The 13,559-nt window shown below is 37.9% G+C and overlaps 1 protein-coding gene, 1 non-coding gene and 1 pseudogene across 6 annotated transcripts in view; 1 reads left to right on the plus strand and 2 right to left on the minus strand.

Moving 5' to 3' along the window:
* TENM1 (teneurin transmembrane protein 1) overlaps nucleotides 1–13,559 on the minus strand; it is a 909,292-nt gene that overhangs the window by 807,023 nt on the left and 88,710 nt on the right. The gene's annotated exons all lie outside the window — the stretch shown is intronic.
* On the minus strand, nucleotides 3,553–3,624 carry TRNAY-GUA (transfer RNA tyrosine (anticodon GUA)). Its single transcript has one exon. It is a non-coding gene; the product is annotated as a tRNA-Tyr (tRNA).
* Nucleotides 7,211–8,185, plus strand: LOC139176032 (DNA repair nuclease/redox regulator APEX1 pseudogene; annotated as a pseudogene).

Genomic DNA, 13,559 nt, shown 5'->3' on the forward strand with positions numbered 1-13,559 from the left:
CAATATAATGAATTCACACTCTGCACAAGGCTTTCTGCTAAATGCTTGTAGAAATTACTCAGAACAGTCTCTGTCTTCAAGTAGTTGATAATCCAACAGACATCAGAGAGATTTAAAAAAAAGTCTCTGTATAACACTAGGAAGTTTATGCTAGTTAGCAAGGAAAATGTTAACTATTTTCCAAGGAAGGGGCAATCTATTCTTGAGGCTCTGCTCTTTTACTTTTATACATTCTCCCTGAGTAATTATATTCATGACTCAACTTCTATTATTGTCAACATGGTGATTGATTCCAGATCTGTCTATCCAGTCCAGATCTCGCCATCTGTATTTGTAAATCTCTAGTGACTAGCTTCAATCCCCTGGAAGATCCTGAAGTTTATGAAACATCCAAATTCAAATTCATTAACGCCTCTCACTCTTCTGCTTCCTAAATTCTCCATGTCTGCAAATGGGTTAACCATGTTCCCAAAACCACACCTCCCCAGCCAGAAACCTTAGAATCACCCTCTATGCCTCACTCTGGTTTATCCCTCAACATCAGGTCCCAAAAACACTATCTTTCTACCTCACAGGATGCCTCAGAGGATGTAACTCCCTCTGCTCTACATCCATGTTGCTACCATCACTGCCTCATCCATTCATGTTCATGAACTCAGTGGTTATTCACACCTGGATTTCAGTCTTAGCTCTGCCTTTTCCAGTTGGTGACCTTGGGCAACTACTTACTTTCTGCCTCAGTTTCCTCAACAAAAAAATGGGAATAATATTCCTTATACGTCACAGGGCTGATAGAAATCTTTGGAAAAAGCAATGTATATATAGCACTTTACAGAGCACCTAATACATAGTAGGTGTTCAATAAATTATAATTGCAATTATTATTGTAATATAAGAACCACAGACTGACTCTGATCTACCTTCAGAGCCTCATTTCTCATTTTCCACTCCATCTTTGCCCCAATTCTATACTGAAGCCTCATCAGATTTTGTATGATTCTATCCCACTGCATTTCCTGTTCTCTCTGTCTCAAATGTTGTCCGTGTCTTACCATTATTCAACACCAGTCCTTCCAATGAACACCCAGGACTTATCTCCTTTAGGATGGACTGGTTGGATCTCCCCGCAGTCCAAGGGACTCTCAAGAGTCTTCTCCAACACCACAGTCCAAAAGCGTCAATTCTTCAGTGCTCAGCTTTCTTCACAGTCCAACTCTCACATCTGTACATGACCACTGGAAAAACCATAGCCTTGACTAGATGGACCTTTGTTGGCAAAGTAATGTCTCTGCTTTTTAATATGCTGTCTAGGTTGGTCATAACTTTCCTTCCAAGGAGTAAGCGTCTTTTAATTTCATGGCTGCAATCATCATCTGCAGTGATTTTGGTGCCCAAAAAATAGTCAGCCACTGTTTCCCCATCTATTTGCCATGAACTGATGGGACTGGATGCCATGATCAGTACTATATCATATTACATTTTTAAAAAATTATCTGTTTTCAAGTCTGTTTCCTATTTGTGATGAACTCTCAGGTCACTTTGGTCCTCGTTACTAAGGTAATATCTTACACAGAGCTGATGTGCAGTAACTGGTCTTTTAAAGAAACATTTCCTAGCTGAGATAACCTGGGCACACTTCATTGAAGGATATTTTAATGGGAAAAGGGAGCAGAATGAAAAAGACAATTTTTTTCTCAATCCTGTCATCTCTCTGAAATGCTATCAGTACTTCCATCATCACACTACCATCCACCCCTATAAGACCAAACCTCCCTACTCTTAAACAAGCCCTCTGACAGACTGAAGAAACCCTGGTGTCTACTAATTGAACTTGAGTGAAATATTCATGTAGTGGCAGGAAGGAAACAGCTGGGTTCAGATTGTAGAGGACCGTGAATTTTGAATTTGAAGTTTGGACTTCACCCAGTAGATAATAAGGCGCCATTGGACACTGTGTGGCAGGGTATACCATGGTCCAAAAGGTATTTTTAGGAGATTCCCATGGATGGGATCTTCCCTGGACTTCCTTGGTGGCTTAGATGGTAAAGCATCTGCCTACAATGTGGGAGACCTGGGTATAATCCCTGAGTCGGGAAAATTTCCTGGAGAAGGAAATGGCAACCCCCAGAATACTGGGCAACCCCCAGTATTCTTGCCTGGAAAATCACATGGATGGAGAAGTCTGTTAGGCTGCAGTCCACAGGGTCGCAAAGAGTTGGACATGACTGAGTGACTTCACTTTCACTTTCATGGATGGGATGTACAGAAGTGTATTAAAGAATAAAGTCAATTCTTAGAGGGACAGAAGAAGAAAGGGACCAACATTTGTGGGAAATATCTATGTGGCAGTTCATTATTGTAAAAGCACTTTATATATATATATATATATATATATATATATATATATATATGTATGTGTATATGTATAAAATCTCATTCAATCCTAGCAATAATAATAAATTCACCATAAAGTAATGGTTTAGGGTAGTAAAAGAATTTGCACAAGTAAAAAGGTGGTAAATAGAAGAGCTGGGACTCCAATTCTAGTATGCTTGATGTTAAAGCCTAGACTGGATATTCTTATTTATGTACCCTGGAAGCACTTGAGGACAGAAATTCAACAAAATGAAAAAACAACCTATGGAATGGGAGAAGGTATTTGCAAACCATCTATTTGATAAGAGGTTAGTATCCTACATATATTTACATGTAAATATATAAAATGTATATTTAACATATAAATTATATATATATATATGAAAAGTGAAAGCATTAGTCACTAAGTCTTGTCCAACTCTTTGCGACCCCATGGACTACAGCCCACCAGGCTCCTCTGTCTACAGACTTCTCCAGGCAAGAATATTGGAGTTGGTTGCCATTCCTTTCTCCAGGGGGTTTTTCTGACTCAGGGATTGAAACCAGATCTCCCACATTGCAGGCAGACTCTTTACTGACTTAGCCAACAGGGAAGACTTATATATGTAAATATATAAAATTTATATCTAACATTATATATATAACTCACACAATTGAATAGCAAAAAATGTCTGACTGGAAAAAAAAAATTTGAGTATAAACACTTCTCCAAAGAAGACATACAAATGGCTGACAGTTACATGAAAAAGTGCTTAGTGTCACTAATCAGCAGGGAAATCTGAAGCTAAATCACAGTAAGATACCACCTCATACTTCTTATTAGCAAAAACGGCAAGGGATAAGTACTGACGAGGATACAGAGAGAACTAACAGAACCCTGGGACTCTGTTGCTAGGAATGTAAATTGGCACAACCATTTTTGAAGATAGCATGAAGGTTCCTCAAAATATTAAAATAGAACTACTTTATGATCTGGCAATCCTACTTCTGGGTATAAATCCAAAGAAGAGAAATCTGGATCTCAAAGAGATGTCTACACTCCTGTTCTGTGCTGTGCTTAAGTCACTCAGAGGTGTCTGACTCTTTGCGACCCCATGGACTGTAGGCACCTCTGTCCATGGGGATACTCCAGGCAAGAAGAGTGGAGTGGGTTGCCATTCCGTTCTCCAGGGGATCTTCCCAACCCAGGGATCGAACCTGGGTCTCCCGCATTACAGGCAGATTCTTTACCATCTGAGACACCTGGGAAGTGCATAGCTACTCTATTGAATACTTGAAATTTGCTTAAAGGAAAGATCTTAAGTATTCTCACAGAAAGGAATGAAGGAAAGGGAGGGAGGGAGGCAAAGTGAGAGGGAGGGTGGAAGGAACAAAGGAAGGAATAACAGGGAAAATGGCAACTTTGTGAGGTGGTAAATATATTAAATAAAGAGACTGTGCTATTTCACAGTGCAGGCATATATCAAAACATCAACGTGTACACCTTCAATATATAGAATTTTTAATTTGTCAATTATCCCTCAAAGCAAACTCTCCAGAAACCTCATTCTAAGTGAAAGAAGTCATATACAGAAGAGTAAATGATGCTTTTGAACTGTGGTGTTGGAGAAGACTCTTGAGAGTCCCTTGGACTGCAAGGAGACCCAACCAGTCCATCCTAAAGGAAATCATTCCTGAATATTCATTGGAAAGACTGATGCTGAAGCTGAAACTCCAATACTTTGGTCACCTGATGCAAAGAACCGACTCATTGGAAAAGACCCTGATGCTGAGAAAGATTGAAGGCAGGAAGAGAAAGGGATGACAGAGGATGAGATGGTTGGATGGCATCACCGACTCAATGGACATGAGTTTGAGCAAGCTCCGGGAGTTGGTGATGGACAGGGAAGCCTGGTATGCTGCAGTCCATGGGGTCACAAAGAGTCAGACATGACTGGGCTACTGAACTGAACTGAAATACTATACAATTTCACTAACATGAAATTCTAGAAAAGGCAAATTTAATCTATGGTGATAGAAAGCTGATCAATGATTCCCAGATCAATGAGATTGGGGATAGGGCAGAATTAACCAGGAATGGGCAAAAAAAAAAAAAAAATCTATCTTAAGGGGTTATGGAAACATCCTAAGACTTGAATAGTGGTGGTGATTTTTATGGGTTATGTATTTGTCAAAAGTCACTAATGTATGTACTTAAAATGGGTGAATTTTATTGTATGTAATTACACCTAAATAAAGTTGATTTAAGAAGAAACAAAAAATGTCTTTCAGTTTCCTCAAAATTTGTTGCACAAATTTTCCAATTTAAATTTAGTACTTCATTAGATGAAATGCCAGGAGAGTTACTTTTAAGTGAAAAAGGATAATGTGAAAATATCATCATATTTATTTAGAAACATTCAGGTTTTATAAATGCACACTTATTTGGTATCTCAGAATCAACAGTTTTGTCACTTAGTACCTTTTTCTTTTTATGGTAATGGATCTAATACATTCCATTCACATTTTATTCTGTATATCCAAAGCAGAACATAAAGAGCATCTGATCCAAGACAAGTTTGATCATCTAAGTGTCCAATGTATTTGTTAGGGGTCCTTTGACTTTAAGGTAAGAAATGCAGAATGCTTTCCAAGTTTGTTAATTAATAGCATCCCTAGACAAATATCTTCTTACTGCTGTGCCTGATTGCTAAATCTCTCTGCTTCAAGGCAACAGATGGCTTAAATTCTCCCAGAATTAAAAAGGAAATAATCTAGAATTCCTTGTGATTCAAGGGACTAAATTTAATCAGGCTATCCTATAAGTTACAAATATCCTAGAAAAACTGAAGATGATCAAAATGGAAATGAATGGTTGCTATCTTCTAATTGTGTGAGTACTGTGTAATAGTCTTTATAGTACCAGTTGATGAAATACTGCTACCATAAAGCAGCATGTACTAAACCCAACCAAAGCCTCCAACAGTCTCTGTTCTTAAACTTTTTCTTAAGACAGCAATCTTCCTCTCTGGGCTTAGAAGCTAATACAGATTGCAGAGTTCCTTGAGCAGTCTTTAATAAGTCTGATTCAAAAGTAACAGTAACAAAATTCTTTCCTAGAAATTTTATCTTAAGGCTCATTTAGTTCAGAGAACTTTTTTGGATTGATCCAGATTATATGAGTTCTATGAACTAACACTATTTAAATATCAGTCTAAGCAATATTAAAACATTTTTTCTTCTTTACAATGAGTTGTATGTCATATGGTCCCCTCTAGATTGAAAGCCATCAAAGACAGGAATCAAAATGCCTGCATCCATTATGTTATAAAAACACACTGCTCATAGATCCTCATCAAATGCTTAATCATTGACACTATCTGAACGTCTGCCTGTTGTATGGGATATGCCAGACCAACGTGGCCTTATAAAGTAGAGCCTGTTTCATATTGGTATTTTCTTTTCTTTTTATTAAAGTATTTAAGTATTGATTTACAATGTTGTGTTAGTTTCAGGTGTACAGCAGAGTGATTCAGTTATATATATGTATACATATTAATATTTCCTATTGTCATTCTACTCACTCAAATCTTTGTCTATTACTATATAACTAAAGTCAGGCAGGCTGCTTGCAAAAAAAGGGCCCCCCCCCCTTTTTTTTTTAACACGAATATCTCTCCAAATCTCTGTATCTCTTCCCAATGTTCTGGCCTTTCCACTGCATTTTCCAAGAAATTCTCTTTGAATAGAGATTAATTTTTAGTTTGAAAGCACATTTTAATATTCTCTATTATTTCACAGACACAGGGAATCCAAATTTTTCCTAAAAAATCATGGAAAATGAGTCTCAGCATCTTATACCAACTGCATACATCATTCTCTACTCCATCCCTACTCACCAACATATACACATACAGACACAAAATCCCAATCTGTAGCACAACCATCTAACACTCGATATTTTGGTAGAGAGAGGAGACAAGTATACTAAAAAGAAAGGAAGAGGGTACATTATATTTTAATAATGCGACAAGGTCTAAGCAACAAAATTATTAAATATTCGGCTTATGTAAAGCAGTCATCCTCAGCCTATCTTTGAGCCTCACCCCATCCCTGATCTATATCCCAGAGTGTATGAGATGACAAGAAGCTCGGAAATAGAGTAAAAGATGAGGTTGGCCTTAGGCACCATCTGGCATCCACATGACATAAAACTAGGAGCCACATGCTTATCACACATGCTTTTCTCACAAAGGAGTATCAGTCATAATTCATTTTGTTTGCTGGCCACCATTTCAAATTATATGATCTCTTACAGTTATAATGGTCATACTTAATCTCTAGTGATATACAGACTTAGCCTTGTTATCATAGAATTTGTCCTGTTTTCCAGTAGAAAATGGTTTTTAAATGGCTATTTGTTTTTGGTAAGTTTCTTGATTTTGCTAACCCCATAAGACACTGGGGATTATGGATGAGAATAATTCTTCTAACAGTTTCCACAGTGATATACATACATTATGCACTCTTATAATGATGATTTTAGAAGACAAAAATCACCCGTCCCCTCAGAGGCTAACTCAATTGTATGCATTTTAAAAATAGTTCTCTTTTTTATGACTATAAAAGCAATACATTTCAATGAAAAAAAATCCAACAGTTTAAATATGAGTAAAACTGGGAGAGAAAGAACCATGCAGTCTGGGTGGTAGACAACTAGGTTCAAGAATACCTGATTCAGATTCTTTGTGCTGGGTTAAGGAGGAGCCAGACAGGGACTGAAGCAAGCAATGTGATCAAAATACTGCTTTAGTGGGCGATGTGGAACTGGAGCAGAAGGGCGTTCATTACAGTGATGCCTGAAACAGGACAAAGGGAGTGGTGGTCGAAGACGGGGAAGAGCCCAAGACCAAGCCAGAGGCCAAGAAGAGTAAGACAGGAGTGAAAAAGAGGCAGCAGGAGAGGACGCAGTTCTGTATGAAGACTCCCAGATCAGAAAACTTCACCCAGTGGCAAATCAGCCACACTCAGGCTCTGCTCGTGGAATGTGGATGGGCTTCAAACCTGGATTAAGAAGAAATGTTTAGATTGGGTAAAGAAGAAGCCCCAGATATCCTGTGCCTCCAAGAGACCAAATGTTCAGAGAACAAACTACCAGTTGAACTTCAAGAGCTGTCTGGGTTATCCCATCAGTACTGGTCAGCTCCTTCAGACAAGGAGGGGTACAGTGGTGTGGGCCTCCTCTCCCATCAGTGCCCACTCAAAGTCTCCTATGGCATTGGTGAGGAAGAACATGATCAGGAAGGCCGAGTGATTGTGGCTGAAGATGATGCATTTGTGCTGGTGACAGCCTATGTGCCTAATGCAGGAGGAGGTCTGGTACACCTGAAGTACCGCCAGCACTGGGATAAAGCCTTTTGCAAATTCCTGAAGGGTTTGGCATCCTGCAAGCCCCTTGTGCTATGTGGGGACCTCAACGTGGCTCATGAAGAAATTGCCCTTCGCAACCCAAAGGGAAATAAAAAGAATGCTGGCTTCACTCCACAAGAGCAGCAGGGCTTCGGGAAACTGCTGCAGGCTGTGCCCCTCAGTGACAGTTCCCAGCACCTCTACCCCAACACAGCCTACGCTTACACCTTTTGGACCTATATGATGAACGCACAATCCTAAAACATTGGTTGGTGCCTTGATTATTTTTAGTTATCTCGGTCTCTGTTGCCTGCATTGTGTGACAGCAAAATCCATTCCAAGGCTCTGGGCAGTGACCACTGTCCCAATACCCTATACCTAGCCCTATGACACCTCTCCCAAATCACATTGAGCCTGGGAAATAAGCTCACCAAGCTAGCTTTAAACTTCTTACCCCCAAACTTCTTTAATAACTGCTCTCTAGAGAAATCTGCACTGTATTTCCCTTCTAAACTACAGAATCCTTTACCCAGCCTTCTAATAACAGATCGGACACGACTGGGCAACTTCACTTTCACTTTTCACTTTCGTGCACTGGAGAAGGAAATGGCAACCCACTCCAGTGTTCTTGCCTGCAGAATCCCAGGGACGAGGGAGCCTGGTGGGCTGCCGTCTATGGGGTCACACAGAGTTGGACACAACTGAAGCGACTTAGCAGCAAGTTCTCAAGGAAGGTGTTTGTGTAGGGGTGGTGCTTTTTTTATTTCTTTTTTTTTTTTTTTTTTACATTAAACAAAAGCTATTGCTATTTCCTTTGAACTGTCCATATGAAAATAAAGAGCTATAGTTAAAAAAAATCTGATATGATATACAACCCATGGAAGGAAAAAACAGTGATTTTATATTTGAAAGGATTATTTGGATATGGTTATGTCAATATGCTTCCATCAAAATAGTCATGTCAGGCAGTCATACCAAAACATTCTGCTTTGAGACGGAAACTAGTGAAACACAAGAGGGAAAATCTGGGTAAGACATGGTAAAGGAGGCATGTTCTTAAGAGGTCTGTGTCATTTTGATCAATGTTGGGGAAGCTAGCAAAAGGATCTGATAAGCAGCTGTAATGTAATTGAAATTTCATTCATTTTAAAAATCAAATTTTGCATCAGATTTTCTTTTTTTTTTATTTTATTTTTAAACTTTACATAATTGTATTAGTTTTGCCAAATATCAAAATGAATCCGCCACAGGCATACATGTGTTCCCCATCCTGAACCCTCCTCCCTCCTCCCTCCCCACACCATCCCTCTGGGTCGTCCCAGTGCATCAGCCCCAAGCATCCAGTATCGCGCATCGAACCTGGACTGGCAACTCGTTTCTTACATGATATTCTACATGTTTCAATGTCACTCTCCCAAATCTTCCCACCCTCTCCCTCTCCCACAGAGTCCATAAGACTGTTCTATACATCAGTGTCTCTTTTGCTATCTCGTACACCAGGTTATTGTTACCATCTTTCTAAATTCCATATATATGCGTTAGTATACTGTATTTATGTTTTTCCTTCTGGCTTATTTCACTCTGTATAATAGGCTCCAGTTTCATCCACCTCATTAGAACTGATTCAAATGTATTCTTTTTAATGGCTGAGTAATACTCCATTGTGTATATGTACCATTGCTTTCTTACCCATTCGTCTGCTGATGGACATCTAGGTTGCTTCCATGTCCTGGCTATTATAAACAGTGCTGCGATGAACATTGGGGTACACGTGTCTCTTTCCCTTCTGGTTTCCTCAGTGTGTATGCCCAGCAGTGGGATTGCTGGATCATAATGCAGTTCTATTTCCAGTTTTTTAAGGAATCTCCACACTGTTCTCCATAGTGGCTGTACTAGTTTGCATTCCCACCAACAGTGTAAGAGTGTTCTCTTTTCTCCACACCCTCTCCAGCATTTATTATTTGTAGACTTTTGGATCGCAGCCATTCTGACTGGTGTGAAATGGTACCTCATAGTGGTTTTGATTTGCATTTCTCTGATAATGAGTGATGTTGAGCATCTTTTCATGTGTTTGTTAGCCATCTGTATGTCTTCTTTGGAGAAATGTCTATTTAGTTCTTTGGCCCATTTTTTGATTGGGTCATTTATTTTTCTGGAGTTGAGCTGTAGGAGTTGCTTGTATATTTTTGAGATTAGTTGTTTGTCAGTTGCTTCATTTGCAATTATTTTCTCCCATTCTGAAGGCTGTCTTTTCACCTTGCTAATAGTTTCCTTTGATGTGCAGAAGCTTTTAAGGTTAATTAGGTCCCATTTGTTTATTTTTGCTTTTATTTCCAATATTCTGGGAGGTGGGTCATAGAGGATCCTGCTGTGATGTATGTCAGAGAGTGTTTTGCCTATGTTCTCCTCTAGGAGTTTTATAGTTTCTGGTCTTGCATCAGATTTTAAAACATTCATAAATCATATTTGAAAATATTGAATCATATGCAAAATATTAATTGATTTTATAACAAATTGATAACTACTCATTGCTCAACACTGTTCATTACTCTTTATGTATATTATATCATGCGATTATCATAGGAGCCCAGAGTAGTAGTTACTATCCCATTTCACAGTTAATAAAGGAAAACTATGGACTCAGAGAGGTTACAGAATTACAAGGTCATGCATGCATGCTAAGTCACTTCAGTTGTGCCTGACTCTTTGTGACACTATGGACTGCCAGGCTCCTCTGTCCATGGGATTCTCCAGGCAAGAATACTCGAATGGATTGCCATGCCCTCCTCCAGGGGATTTTCCTGACCCAGGGATAGAACCCTATCTCTTATGTCTCCTGCACTGGCAAGCAGGTTCTTTACCACTAATGCCACCTGAGGGGGTGGAGGTGGGCTTCCTTGGTGGCTCAGACGGTAAAAAATCTGCCTGCAATGTGGAAGACTTGGTTCGACCTATGGATTGGGAAGATCCCCTGGAGGAGGGCATGGCAACCCACTCCAGTGTTCTTGCCTGGAGAATCCCCATGGACAGAGTAGACTGGTGGGCTACAGTCCATAGGGTCAGAAAGAGTTGGACACAGCCGAGTGACTAAACACAGTGCACAGCACCACCTGGGAAGCCCTGAACTACAAGGTTATATGGAATTAAAGGGTTATCATAGGTACATAGCACTGATTCATCTCATAAAAAAATAGGAACTTCATTTGATGTACTTTCTCATAGAGTCACTGTATCTTATAAATACATTTCTAGGTTTTGCCTATTCTTTCTGTAATACTGCAAAAAAAAGTATCATTTAAATTGAAAGTGAAAAAAATAAAAAGCCTTAAACATTCATAAACGATTAGTAGGAACATAACAGGAATTTAATTATATTGCAATATTTCTACACATGTAGAATGATACAATTGCTTTCCATAGTCATCGGCCTTTTTTTCAGCAGAAATATGTCAATATTAAATCACAGTGAAGTAATTGATTGTATTACAACCTAAAGCTAAAAGTATATTATACAATTAAATATATTTAAGTTCTCTTTTTAAAGCATAATTTGCACCTGAATATCTTTCCAGTCCCTACACCTAGAAACAGATAGTTCAAATGTGAAGCAATATAATTTTTCAATTTTGGTAGGTGAATTATTTTATATATGAGGTTATGGAAAACAGAAATTGTAGCTTTAAAACCCATAATTTTATGAATGCGTGGGTGCAAATAACTTTATTTTTTCCATTAAATACTTGTATAGATTGTTCCTATATGAAAATCATTACTATAATTTATAAAATAGCATTAATATAATCAACACAATTCTGTACATTCTGATATTGCTCATGCATTTAATTTATTCCAGCATGTTAAATCAAGCAATTTAACAAACTAAACACATACTTTATCTTGATGAATAGTGTTATACAGATCTACTCCAATGTATTACAATATAACCATTATTATCAAACATATTTTCCACAAAAAGCTATGCAATGTAATAGTTAGAACAAGGCAGATGTACATTTGAATATTGGCTCTGCCATGGAGTAGCTGTTATGTCACTGGAGAAGCTCCTTAACATCTCTGAGGTTGAGTTTCTTCCTCCATAAAAATAGGGATAAAAATAACTACCACACAATGTTGTTGTGAAATTGCTGTTAAATAAGTTTACATACACGACAGTGTTTGGCCCAGAGCAGGCACTCAGTGAATGTAAGTATACTTCCTTTCTGAAAATATTACATGACTAATTGGGAGTGGGGTGGTTCCAAGTATTCAGTTAAGATGGCTTGTTTCTGTGTTTTAATTTAACTACGCTATATAAGCAACCAGTTCTCAACATTGTTTAAAAGCAGTTAGTGAAAAAAATACATGTTAGCTATTCTTTGTCAATTGTCACAAGAATTAGTGACATGCTTTTGGGATTGGACTAAAAAATCCTGGGTTTTCTTCAAAACGACTATGAATGTGCATGCAGTTGAAGGATGGTAACAATAAAAAAAGGAACGCTGGGTCATTAGGTCCATCTTCTGGCTTTTCCATGGTTTAAAAAGATAGATAAAACAATTATTACACAAATCACTTGGGTGCTGTGATGACAGAATGAGATTAGGAAGGAGCTTTATTACCAGCCTATAAATGTGTCATAAAAGTACAGTCATTTTATTGGTTTTTCTATTTCAAGCAGCTGTCATTTTAGTCATATGTGTTTTCTGCCATCCATGATACATAACTATGTATTTTCAGTATTTCCAACCAATTAACAGGCCAGGAAAGTAAAAGGCAGAATTTCCTAAGTCCAAACTCAAAGTTTTTAAGAGGCTAACGCAATTTTTTAAAGTTCATTTAAGTAATAAAAAGTCACTTGATTCATGTTTATGTCTCTTAGTCTAACCTAGTGAATTGTAGACATCTGAAAGTGGAAATAATTCCTCAGCCTCTTTTGACAGTTGGTGAATATTTCTGTGTTCTACATATTAACCAGTGTCTTGACATAAAATATTACTTAAAGAACTAGGTAAAAATAATCTTTAATTTTTCTTTCAAAAGGACACTTCAAACTCCCACTCAGGGTAAATAACACTGTTAATGATGACCTGTACAATTATAAAACATTTCTGAATAATTCAATCGTGTTATTAAAAAGGGTGGTCGAGATATTGTAAAAAATGTCAAACTGATTATTGAAGTGCAATGAATGATTTTTGACTTGCATTGACTTATATCTCAATAATTCTGAGTAAGAGAGACACATAATCTACCTTAAATAAATGTGTTCCTTTGATTATGCCAAGAAATCAACAAAATGACCTCATCAGGTTTGGCTAATAATAGACTAGTGAAGAAATAATTTTAAACAAGTATCCAATACAACCCCAGATAATTTTACCCCAAACTCAAAAACATGATTTTTTTTAATTACTATTTAGAAGTTATTTAAAATGTCTCTTTGGAAGTACAGTCCTTTGATTAACTAACTTTTTTAGTGGAGAATTCCTATAAAAATAACCTTTCTTGCTACATCTGAGCCAGTGTTCATCTTATTTGTCCTATGCCCAAATTTCAAGAAAACAAGGGCACTTACAGGGCCAAAAAGGCAGTTTGAGGTTTACCTTCTCCAAGACTTTAGATGCCAGAGTGCTTTAACATTGCCCAGCTGTTCCAATTACTTCCACATGTCTTAAATTTCCCCTTCATGGCGACCTTGATGTGCCTGTCTAATGCACAGGTACACTCTCTTGAGTAGGCAGGTTCCTCTCACAGCACAGTTAGTAACTTAGTGGTATAGAATCAATACATCATAA

This window comes from Bos indicus, chromosome X (assembly GCF_029378745.1).
Source record: "Bos indicus isolate NIAB-ARS_2022 breed Sahiwal x Tharparkar chromosome X, NIAB-ARS_B.indTharparkar_mat_pri_1.0, whole genome shotgun sequence".
In the NCBI taxonomy this organism is placed as follows: domain Eukaryota; kingdom Metazoa; phylum Chordata; class Mammalia; order Artiodactyla; family Bovidae; genus Bos; species Bos indicus.